This window comes from Gorilla gorilla, chromosome 3, assembly GCF_029281585.2.
Source record: "Gorilla gorilla gorilla isolate KB3781 chromosome 3, NHGRI_mGorGor1-v2.1_pri, whole genome shotgun sequence".
Classification (NCBI taxonomy): domain Eukaryota; kingdom Metazoa; phylum Chordata; class Mammalia; order Primates; family Hominidae; genus Gorilla; species Gorilla gorilla.
Window position 1 is genome coordinate 196,449,172 of NC_073227.2, and position 11,088 is coordinate 196,460,259.

Genomic DNA, 11,088 nt, shown 5'->3' on the forward strand with positions numbered 1-11,088 from the left:
TAGCATTCTGAGAACAGGTCTGACTTCCGAAAAGGGAAAGTGGTAAAAGTATTGTCCAGTCCTTTTTAAGTTGGTGGCTGAGCTTGGTGTGGTGTGTTTTTAAAAGACCTTTAGTCCGTTCTACTTTTCCTGCAGACGGAGGACCGTAAGGGATATAAAGGTTTCACTGAATACTAAGAGCCTGAAAAACTGCTTGGCTGATTTGACTATAAAGGCTGGTCTGTTATCAGACTGTATAGAGGTGGGAAGGCTAAACTGAGGAATTATGTCTGACAGAAGGGAAGAAATGACTGCGGTGGCCTTCTCAGACCCTGTAGGAAAGGCCTGTACCTATCCAGGGAAAGTGTCTACCTAGACTAAGAGGTATTTTAGTTATCTGACTCAGGGCATGTTGAGTAAAGCTAATTTGCCAGTCTTGGGTGGGGGCAAATCCTCGAGCTTGATGTGTAGGGAAGGGAGGGGGCCTGAATAATCCCTGAGGAGTAGTAGAATAGCAGATGGAACACTGAGAAGTTATTTCCTTGAGGATAGATTTCCACGATGGAAAGGAAATGAGAGGTTCTAAGAGGCAGGCTAGTGGCTTGTGCTATAGTATAGCTTGTCTTTGCTGGTGTGTGGCAATTAGGCCTGGTGGAACCACCATCAATAAATCAAGCAAGATCAGGGTGAGGAACAGGAAAGAAGGAAATATAGGGAAATGGGGTGAATGTCAGGTGGATCAGAGAGATACAGTCATGGGGGTCAGGTGTGGTATCAGGAATAATGTGGGAGGCTGGATTGAAGTCCGGGCCAGGAACAATGGTAATTGTGGGACTTAACAAAGAGTGAGTACAGCTGAAGGAGCCGGGGAGCAGAAAGTATATGCGTCAGGTATGAGGAAGAAAATAGATTTTGGAAGTTATGAGAAATGTAGAGAGTAAGTTGAGCATGGTTTGTGATTTTGAGGGCCTCTAAAAGTATTAGGGTGGCAGCAGCTGCTGCACGGAGACATGATGGACAGCCTAAAACAGTAAGGTCAAGTTGTTTGGACAAAAAGGCTACAGGACGCGATCCTGGTCCTTGTGTAAGAATTCTGACTGCACAGCCCTGCACTTCGGCTGTGTGTAATGAAAAGGGTTGGGATGAGTCAGGGAGAGCTAGAGTGGGGGCAGTCTCTAAAGCTGTCTTCAGGGAATGGAAAGAGGAGTGGGGAAAGGATTTAGGATCTATGGGGTCAGCTAGGTTTCCTTTTGTGCATTTATATAATGGTTTTGTTAGGATGTAGGTTTCCTTTTGTAAGTTTATATAATGGTTTTGTTAGGATGGCAAAACCAGGTATCCAAAGGCAAAAGTATCCAACCATGCCCAGGAAGGAAGGGAGTTGTTGTTTTGTAGAAGGGGTTGGGGTTTGGGAGATTAATCGGACACGATCAGCAGGGAGAGCATGTGTGTTTTTATGAGAATTATGCTGAGATAGGTAACAGATAAGGAAGAAATGTGGGCTTGACTGAAGTAATGGGGGCTGTCTGTGAAGTCTTGAGGCAGTACAGCCCAGGTAATTTGCTGAGCCTGATGGGTGTCAGGGTCAGTCCAAGTGAAAGCGAAGAGAGGCTGGGATGATGGGTGCAAAGGAATAGTAAAGAAAGCATGTTTGAGATCCAGAACAGAATAATGGATTGTGGAGGGAGGTATTGAGGATAGGAGAGTATATGGGTTTGGCACCATAGGGTGGGTAGGCAAAACAATTTGGTTGATAAAGCTTAGATCCTGAACTAACTTGTAAGGCTTGTCTGGTTGTAGGACAGGTAAAATGGGGAAATTGTAAGGAGAGTTTATAGGCTTAAAAGGCCATGCTGTAGCAGGTGAGTGATAACAGGCTTTAATCCTTTCAAAGCATGCTGTGGGATGGGATATTGGCATTGAGCGGCATAAGGGTGATTAGGTTTTAATGAGATGGTAAGGGGTGCATGATCGGTCGCCAAGGAGGGAGTAGAGGTATCTTATACTTGTGGGTTAAGGTGGGGAAATACAAGAGGAGGACGCAAAGGAGGCTTTGGATTGGGAGGAAGGGCAGCAATGAGATGTAGCTGTGATCCAGGAATAGTCAGGGAAGCAGATAATTTAGTTAAAGTGTCTCAGCCTAATAAGGGAACTGGGCAGGTGGGGATAACTAAAAGGAGTGCTTAAAAGAGTATTGTCTAAGTTGGCACCAGAGTTGGGGAGTTTTAAGAGGTTTAGAAGCCTGGCTGTCAATACCCACAACAGTTATGGAGGCAAGGGAAACAGGCCCTTGAAAAGAACGTAATGTGGAGTGGGTAGCCTCCGTATTGATTAAGAAGGGGACGGACTTACCCTCCACTGTGAGAGTTACCCGAAGCTCGGCGTCCGTGATGGTCTAGGGGGCTTCCGAGGTGATCGGCAGCATCAGTCTTCAGTTGCTAAGCCAAGAAGATCTGGGAAGGAGTCAGAGAGCCTTGGGCCAGAGTTCCAGAGGCTCTGGGAGTGGCTGCCAGGTGAGTTGGACAGTCCGATTTCCATTGGGGTCCCGCAGAGATGGGATGCGGCTTAGGAGGAATCCTGGGCTGCAGGCATTCCTTGGCCTGGTGGTCAGATTTCTGGCACTTGTAGCAAGCTCCTGGGGGAGGAGGTTCTGGAGGAATGCCTGGCCGCTGCAGTTCAGGCGTTTGGAAGTTCTTGTGTGCTGGAGATGTGGCTGGGGTTTGTCTCACAGTGGAAGCAAGCAATTGCAACTTTTTTCTATTATTGTACACCTTGAAGGTGAGGTTAATTAAATCCTGTTGTGGGGTTTGAGGGCCGGAATTTAATTTTGGGGGTTTTATTTAATGTAGGGAGCAGATGGGGTAATAAAATGTATTTTGAGAATAAGACAGCCTTTTGACATTTCAGGGTCTAGGGCTGTAAAATGTCTCAGGGTTGCTGCCAAACGAGTCATGAACTGGGCTGGATTTTTATATTTGATGAAAAAGAGCCTAAATGCTATCTGATTTGGGATAAAGAAAAAGGAGCATTAACCTTGACTATGCCTTTAGCTCCAACCACCTCTTTAAGAGTTAATTGCTGGGCAGGTGGGGGAGGGCTACTCACGGAACGAAACTGTAAGCCGGACCAGGTGTGAGGAGGGGAGGTGATAAAAGGATTATAGGGTGGAGGAGCGGAGGCTGAGGAAGAATTGGGACCTAGTTCGGCCTGGCGAGGAAGGGAGAGGTCAGATGGGTCTGTAGAAAAGGAAGATTAGAAAGACTCAGTGACGCTTGGGGTTGGTACTGAGGGGACAGGCGGGAGGGAAAGAAGGAAGATTTGGGACAAGTTGCACTGGGAACAGAGACTAGGAAGGGACCGATGTGTAAAAGAATGCCTGGATGTCAGGCACCTCAGACCGTTTGCCTATTTTACGACAAGAATTATTTAGATCTTGCAGGATGGAAAAATTGAAAGTGCTGTTTTCTGGCTATTTGGAACTACTGTGAAGTTTGTATTGGGGTCAAGCAGCATTGCAGAAGAAAATAAGATGCTTAGATTTTAGGTCAGGTGAGAGTTGAAGAGGTTTTAAGTTCTTAAGAACACAGGCTAAGGGAGAAGAAGGAGGAATGGAAGGTGGAAGCTTGCCCATAGTGACGGAGGCAAGCCCAGAGAAGAGTAGAGACAGGGAGAAGTGGTGGGGGGTTCTTGCCCTCCAGAAAAGCAGAGAAGGGGTTGGGGCACAGAGATAGGAGGTCGGGGCATGGAAATAAGGGATCGGGGTGCAGAGATACGAGGTTGGGGTACTTGCCTCTTCACCAGAAAAGCGGGACTTGCCGCTAAGGGTGAAGGAGAAGGGGTTGGGGGTTTCTCGCCCCCCAGAAATGCGGAGAAGGGGTAGAGACATGCGGAGAAGGGGTAGAGACATGGAGAGAAGGGGTTGGGGTACTTGCCTCTCCCCTAGAAAAGTGGGACTTGCTGCTAAGGGTGAAGGACCAAGGCAGGAGTCCCTGCGTGGTCTAACACCTCTGAAACCTGGGCGAATAATCAGAGAGGTGTCCCTGCAATGATTAAACACCAAGGGAAGGCCGCCTTCCCTAGTCCGTGACCGGCGCCGGAGTTTTGGGTCCACGGATAAAACGTGTCTCCTTTGTCTCCACCAGAAAATGAAAGGAATTGAAATTAAGAGAAGGGAGAGATTGAAGTGTGGCACCAAGATTGAAAGGAGAAAGAGGTTGAAGGATAGTAAGGGAGGTTGAAGAAGAGAGTAAAAAGAGGCTGCTTACCGGATTTAAAATTGGTGAGATGTTTCTTGAGCTGGTTAGTCTGAGGACCTGAGGTCGTAGGTGGATCTTGCTCACGGAGCAAAGAACAGGAGGACAGGGAATGGATCTCCCAAGGGAGGTCCCCCAATCTGAGTCACAGCACCAAATTTCATGCACATCCCTGTGAAGAGACCGCCAAACAGGCTTTGTGTGAGCAGCAAGGCTGTTTACTTCACCTGGGTGCAGGTGGGCTGAGTCCGAAAAGAGAGTCAGCGAAGGGAGATGGGGTGGGGCTGTTTTATAGGATTTGGGTAGGTAAAGGAATATTACAGTCAAAGGGGGGTTGTTCTCTGGTGGGCAGAGTGGGGGTTGCAAGGTGCTCAGTAGGGGAGCTTTTTGAGCCAGGATGAGCCAGGAGAAGGAATTTCACAAGGTAATGTCATCACTTAAGGCAAGGACCGGTCATTTTTACTTCTTTTGTGGTGGAATGTCGTCAGTTAAAGCAAGGATGGGCCATTTACACTTCTTTTGTGGTGGAATGTCATCAGTTAAGGCGGGGCAGGGCATATTCACTTCTTTTGTAATTCTTCAGTTACTTCAGGCCATCTGGGTGTATACATGCAAGTCACAGGGGATGTGATGGCTTGGCTTGGGCTCAGAGGCCTGACTTGTATAATTAAAAATAGAGAATATTTACAAAAGTCAATGATTGTCTTCACTTACAAATGACACCAGCTATGGATCTTTTTTTGTCAATTTGGCTTGGATTATTCCAAAATAGTATTGTCCTGAAGGTACAGGAGAGAGGTCCAGAGCACAGAGAGGTAGTTTATTTTTTTATTTTTTTGCCCAAAATAATCACTGTTCTGAGGAAGTGATACAAAAGTTTAATTAAATACCAATATTTCTAATGTGACAATTTACTTGGAGAAATAAATATTTTAATATGCTTTTCTATTTAGTAGTTGTTGCATGAAAATAAAAAAAATTGTTATCAAGTTCACCCATTGAAATCTGCACCATGTTCTACACAAGTTTTGCTAATTTTTGAAAGCCGGGGTCACTCAAATACCTCATTCTTAACCTGAAAGACCCTCAGACCAAATTTTATTCTGTGAAATATTTTTAACTTTTGAGAATAATCTAATTGCTTATATAAATATTTATCAAAAATAGACCTTTGAAGTGTTAAATGGAAATAAAGGAAAACCTTAGATAAGTTTGAGTTTATTTGTGTAAATAAAAACAAAAATGATTCGTGAATCAGCAGCTCATTGAACAATAGCAGGTTTAGAAAGCTCCAACCAATAACATGATCTGACAGCATTTACAGGAAACAAAAGTGCAGTGTAGAGACAGCTCAGTTATTGATAAATTGGCTACAGTGCCTCCTGAAATTAACTAAACCTCAGCTGCTAGAGTTAAACTCCATATTGGTTTGATGTGTTAGGCTTAGTGCAGGAGCCTCATTCCATGGCCTCCTATAAATCGTATTTAACAAAACAATCTTTGAACATTTCGTATTTTTGAAAAGTATGCAGCCAAATGTTTAAATGTTTTGTGAGTCCCTCCACTATATGTATATATATATATTTTTTTGGGGGGGGGTTGGGGGGAACAGAGTCTTGCTGTGTCACCCAGGCTGGAGTGCAGTGGCATGATCTCAGCTCACTGCAACCTCTGCCTCCCTGGTTCAAGCAATTCTCCTGCCTCAGCCTCCTGAGTGACTGGGATTACAGGCGCCCACCACCATGCCTGACTAATTTTTGTATTTTTAGTAGAGACAGGGTTTCACTGTGTTGGCCAGGCTGGTCTTGAACTCCTGACCTCAGGTAATCTGTCCCCCTTGGCCTCCCAAAGTAATGGGATTACAGGTGTGAGCCAATGTGCCAGGCCCCCACCATACTTTATTTGTGAAAGATATAACCAACAGATCATCACAATAAAAATAATATTTATTTATTTATTTATTTTTGAGATGGAGTCTGGCTGTGTCGCCCAGACTGGAGTGCAGCGGCACAATCTTGGCTCACTGCAAGCTCCGCCTCCTGGGTTCACGCCATTCTCCTGCCTCAGCCTCCTGAGTAGCTGGGACTACAAGCACCCGCCACCATGCCCGGCTAATTTTTTGTATTTTTAGTAGAGACAGGGTTTCATCGTGTTAGCCAGGATGGTCTGGATCTCCTGACCTCGTGATCCGCCCACCTTGACCTCCCAAAGTGCTGGGATTACAGGTGTGAGCCACCACGCCCGGCCATAATTTTTATTTTTTAAAATTTATTTTAATTATTTTTCGTGGGTACAAAGTAATTTTTATTTTTTCTTTTTCTTGGTACATAGTAGGTATACATATTTTGGGGGTAAAAAAAATGAGATGTTTAGATACAGGCATGCAACGTGAAGTAATCACATCATTATTGTGATTAATGAAAGAATGGCATAACCATCCCCTCAAGCATTTATTTTTTGTGTTATACTTATTTTCTTTTAAACCGTATCAACTGCAAAACAAACAAGAGTCAGGTTATATAATTTAAAATGTTAATTGATTATATCTTAACTGGAAGCCTTAGATAAGATTCCTTAAACAGATCTGGCTGTGCTTCTAAGAGCAATCTAAACAAATAATATAAATATCTATATAAAATATATAATAATATAAAAAAAGAAATAATGCTTGTTGCTAATGGTGTCACCTATTTCATATGGTGATAGAACAACATAATAATCCTCCATTTCTTGCAATGTTTTGATGAATATTACTCCAGATTACTCACAAGTTCTGAGGAATATATTATTAGAATTCTTCCTATGCTAGAACATGTATGTGAAAGAAACTCATTTCATTTTCCTAGATTCCTTCCACAGTATCCATTGAACAGTGTTGTAGATTCGAAATTACATTGTTCCATTCCTTTTCATGTATTTTCCTTGCTTCTGGTTCTCTTGTTTTTCCTGAATGCTGGAAGCAGTTTTTAAGCATCCCTGACTTTCACAAATAAGTGTGGATTTTTAAACATCTTAATGAAGGTGCAGAAAATTTGCCAATTGTCCTTCTTTCTAATCACCATTTTCACTCCATACTCTGGCACTGTGAGCAGTCACTCTCAGATTTGTCTTCAGATGCTGTTCTTCTGCTGGCTGCCAGCCAGGAGGCTGTAAAAAAAAAACTATAGCCCAAGGCAACACGACTCAGTCCACAGGACTGCTGCTTGATTCCTTGAGGATTTGAAGTCAGAGCTCCTTATTAGTGGCCTCAGGATTTATGTTTCAGGCACACCTTGGGCCTGGTAACACAGGCCTTGTGATCATCCAAGTACCACAAGTCGCAAAAATCAATCTGCTTTTCATTGAAGGAGACTTGACTTATTTACTATGTCATCTAAATTTCTTTAAAATAAGCTGATAGTGGGCACATCACATTAAACTTCACTAGCCCAACCTGATCATTTCTTTCTTTGACCTTTTTTTTTAAAAAAAGTGCTTCTAAACTCATATTTGAAAATTACTATTGCCAGTTTTACTCCAGTATTTATTTAATTTTTCCTGTGTGTGGTAAAATCAGAACAGGAGAAGATACAACACTACGTTTTGTTAACTGAGCATTGTCTTTTATTTTTTGTTCATTTTTACTTCCTTTCTATTTCATATTTATATGTTTACTTCTATCCATCACTATATTAGCCATTTTTCCCTAATCATGGTCTTTTTCTTAATTTCTCAGATTCTTTTGAGAGGAACCCTAGCCCATATTTTGATGCCAAATCTGCCTAAAAATCGTCCACGTATCTCACTTGTTCCTTAAGACAACATTTTCAGCATTCTTTTCACTTGACTAGTATCCTTCAGGATGCCCTCTGAGGGCTGATAGAGATCTGCTAAGGCAAAACCACAAAATATAATATAAATGAGAGCTTTATTTTATAGATGGCTTCTGAGCTCATATCAGTAATTTTCGACTAGACTATTGTCTCTCTCTCTAATCTACAAATAAGATTGAACCAGTCATCTGAGATGTGAGGATTTGATTTAAAAAAGAAAGAAAAAAAAAGATTGAACCAAATTAGCACTCTTAAAGAGCCAAACTGTTTTAACTGCATGAGGACCATTCTACTAGGTACCTGCATGAAAAGGTAAAAAGTCAAAATGCCATAGCTGACCCAACCTTTTCATTCTGTCATGCTGGCCTCAGGATAGAGCAGGTTGAATAATTTGGTTATTCTTTATAAATTATATACATTTATAGTTATATAAATTTATAGTTTCAGTGCTTTCATGGCTCCTATAATGTGGCTGAATGATTGAGGTTATGGGTCAGGAGTTCAAAGTAAAGGTCTGTTGTGATTGGCATCAGATGATTTCCTCTGCCCTTGCCACTAGATTTGTCTACCTGAACAAATCCAGCTTCTAGTTGATGCCTTGTTCATATGGCTGCTACTGCAGATTGGGACAGTCAATGGCTGATTTCCTCTGAAAATGCAGTTCAGACATTGGGATTCTAAGTATTTATAGATCAATAATCTTTTTTCCCCAGCTTCAATGAGGTATACTTGGCAAATAAAAATTGTAAATATTCAAGGCATACAATGTGATATTTCAATCTATGTAAACATATATTGATACATATGAAATGATTACCATGATTGAGCTAATTAACATATCCATCACCTCACATGGTTATATATATTTTTTGTAGTGAGAATACTTAACATCTACTATTTTAGCAAATTTCAAGCATATAATACATTGTTATTAACTATATTCACCATACTGTATATTAGGGCTTCAGAACTTGCATTTAAACTGCAAGTTTTTACCTTTTGATCAACATCTCCCCATTTCTCCTAACCTCAACCCCTGGTAACCACCTTTCTACTCTCTTTCTATGAGTTCAGCTTTTTTGATTCCACATATATGTGAAATCACATAGTGTATGGTTCTTGTCACACGACCAGGAAAGATTAGGCTTGCAGACATACAGAAGGGTGAGAAAAATGGAATTTATTGGTCAAAAAAGAAAAAAATGGAAACAGAGACTCTCAGCAAAGTAAGAGTCGTGCTAGCAGGTTTCCCACCTCACAGATTGAATTCTAGGTTACCACCCAGGAAGATGAGAGGCCAGGCTCTTCCTTGCTGCAAAAATGAGCAAACCTCCCGAGGCCCCACCCCAGTGCACACTCGCTCCTCCCAGTAGTATTTGTCTTTCTGTGTCTTGCTCATTTCACTTAATATTATGTCTTCCAGGTTCATCCTTATCGTTGCAAATGGCAGGATTTCCTTCTTTATTAAGGCTGAATAATATCCCATTGTGTGTGTGTGTGTGTCTCATTTTGTTTATCCATTCCTCTGCCAATAAACATTTAGGTTATTTTCATATCTGTTTTTGTTAATGATGTGCAATGAACATGGGAATTATCTTTTCTTCATTAGAAAGAAAAAAACTTTACATAACATTATTTTGGCTATTTACCTTGTAGAACTCTAGAAATAATATTTTCATGTTAATAAATGGTTACTGCTGTAACCACCCAAGGGGTTCACCTTGCCTGCTGCCTAGGCAGAGCCAATTTATCAAAACAGCGGAATTGCAATAGAGAAAGAGTAATTCATGCAGAGCCGGCTGTGCGGGAGACCGGAGTTTTATTATTACTCAAATTAGTCTCCTAGAGCATTCAAGGATTAGAGTTTTGTTTTGTTTTGTTTTGAGACGGAATCTCGCTCTGTCACCCAGTCTGGAGTGCAGTGGTGCAGTCTCGGCTCACTGAAAGCTCTACCTCCTGGGTTCACGCCATTCTCCTGCCTCAGCCTCCTGAGTAGCTGGGACTACAGGTGACAGCCACCATGCCCAGCTAATTTTTTTTTTTTTTTTTGTATTTTTAGTAGAGACACGGTTTCACCATGTTAGCCAGGATGCTCTCGATCTCCTGACCTCGTGATCCACCCTCCTCGGCTTCCCAAAGTGCTGGGATTACAGGCGTGAGCCACCGCACCCTGAACAAAAGAAGGATGAAAGATAGAAAAAGGGAGAGAAGAAGAGAGAGAGAGAGAGACCGGTCTGCCAGAAACCAAAGCTCAGTTCCCCAGCGTCTTGGGATGTGAACCGAGTCAAGGGAGGGCCCCTGTCAGGACCATTCCCACCCAAACCAAGACACAAAGGTGCCCACCAGAAAACCAAGGCTCAACCCTCTAGCGTCGTAGAGTAATGGGCAGAGTCAAAAGAGGGATGCCCTCGTCAGGGCTGCTTCCCTCTTACCAGAACCAGAACGAAGTCAAATCTGACCTACCTGACCCCGGGGTCAGAAGCTGAGGACTCAGATGTTGAATTTTAGGGCACCCACACGGTAGTCGATCCGCTGTCCTCCGGAAGACGGTCACCCTTCGGGAACCTGAAAATTTTGTCTTTGCAGGTGGCGGCTTCCCTACAGGCCAGCCGTCCTTCCGGGGGAGCCCGGAGTGAGACCGGCTCTTGCCCGCTGGCGTTAAAATCTCGCTGGGGCCTCCAACTGTTGTACCCGAGCGAGTTAGAAAAACACTACAGTTTGAGACGAATTAAGAGTCCTTTATTAGCTGGCGACCGAGAGACGGCTAACGCTCAAAATTCTCTCGGCCCTGAGGAAGGGGCTTGATTAACTTTTATACCTTGGTTTAGGAAGGGGAGTGGGGGAATCTAGTTAAAACAATTTTACAGAAGTAAAGTAGTCAAAAAGTTAAAAGGATAAATGGTTACAGGAAAGTAAACAGTTCCAGGTGCAGGGGCTTTAAGACTGTTACAAGGTGATAGACCCGGGGCTTTGGGCATTATCAATCGGACGAATTCCTGGGAACTGCGGATATAGCTTGCCACAGTATCTTATCAGTTAATTGC

General features: G+C 42.9%; 1 long non-coding RNA gene across 5 annotated transcripts in view; it reads right to left on the minus strand.

The window, feature by feature from the left end:
* The window catches only part of LOC134758374 (uncharacterized), a 35,196-nt gene extending 24,365 nt beyond the window's left edge, over nt 1-10,831 (minus strand). For 4 of the 5 annotated variants that reach the window (XR_010133549.1, XR_010133547.1, XR_010133551.1 and 1 more), the window contains exon 1: nt 2,332-4,494. This is a non-coding gene — a long non-coding RNA (uncharacterized lncRNA). Of the gene's footprint in view, nt 1-2,331; nt 4,495-10,507 lie in introns of those variants that run through there. The other variant, XR_010133548.1, reaches the window with a different exon arrangement.
* Nucleotides 10,832-11,088: the final 257 nt, after the last annotated feature.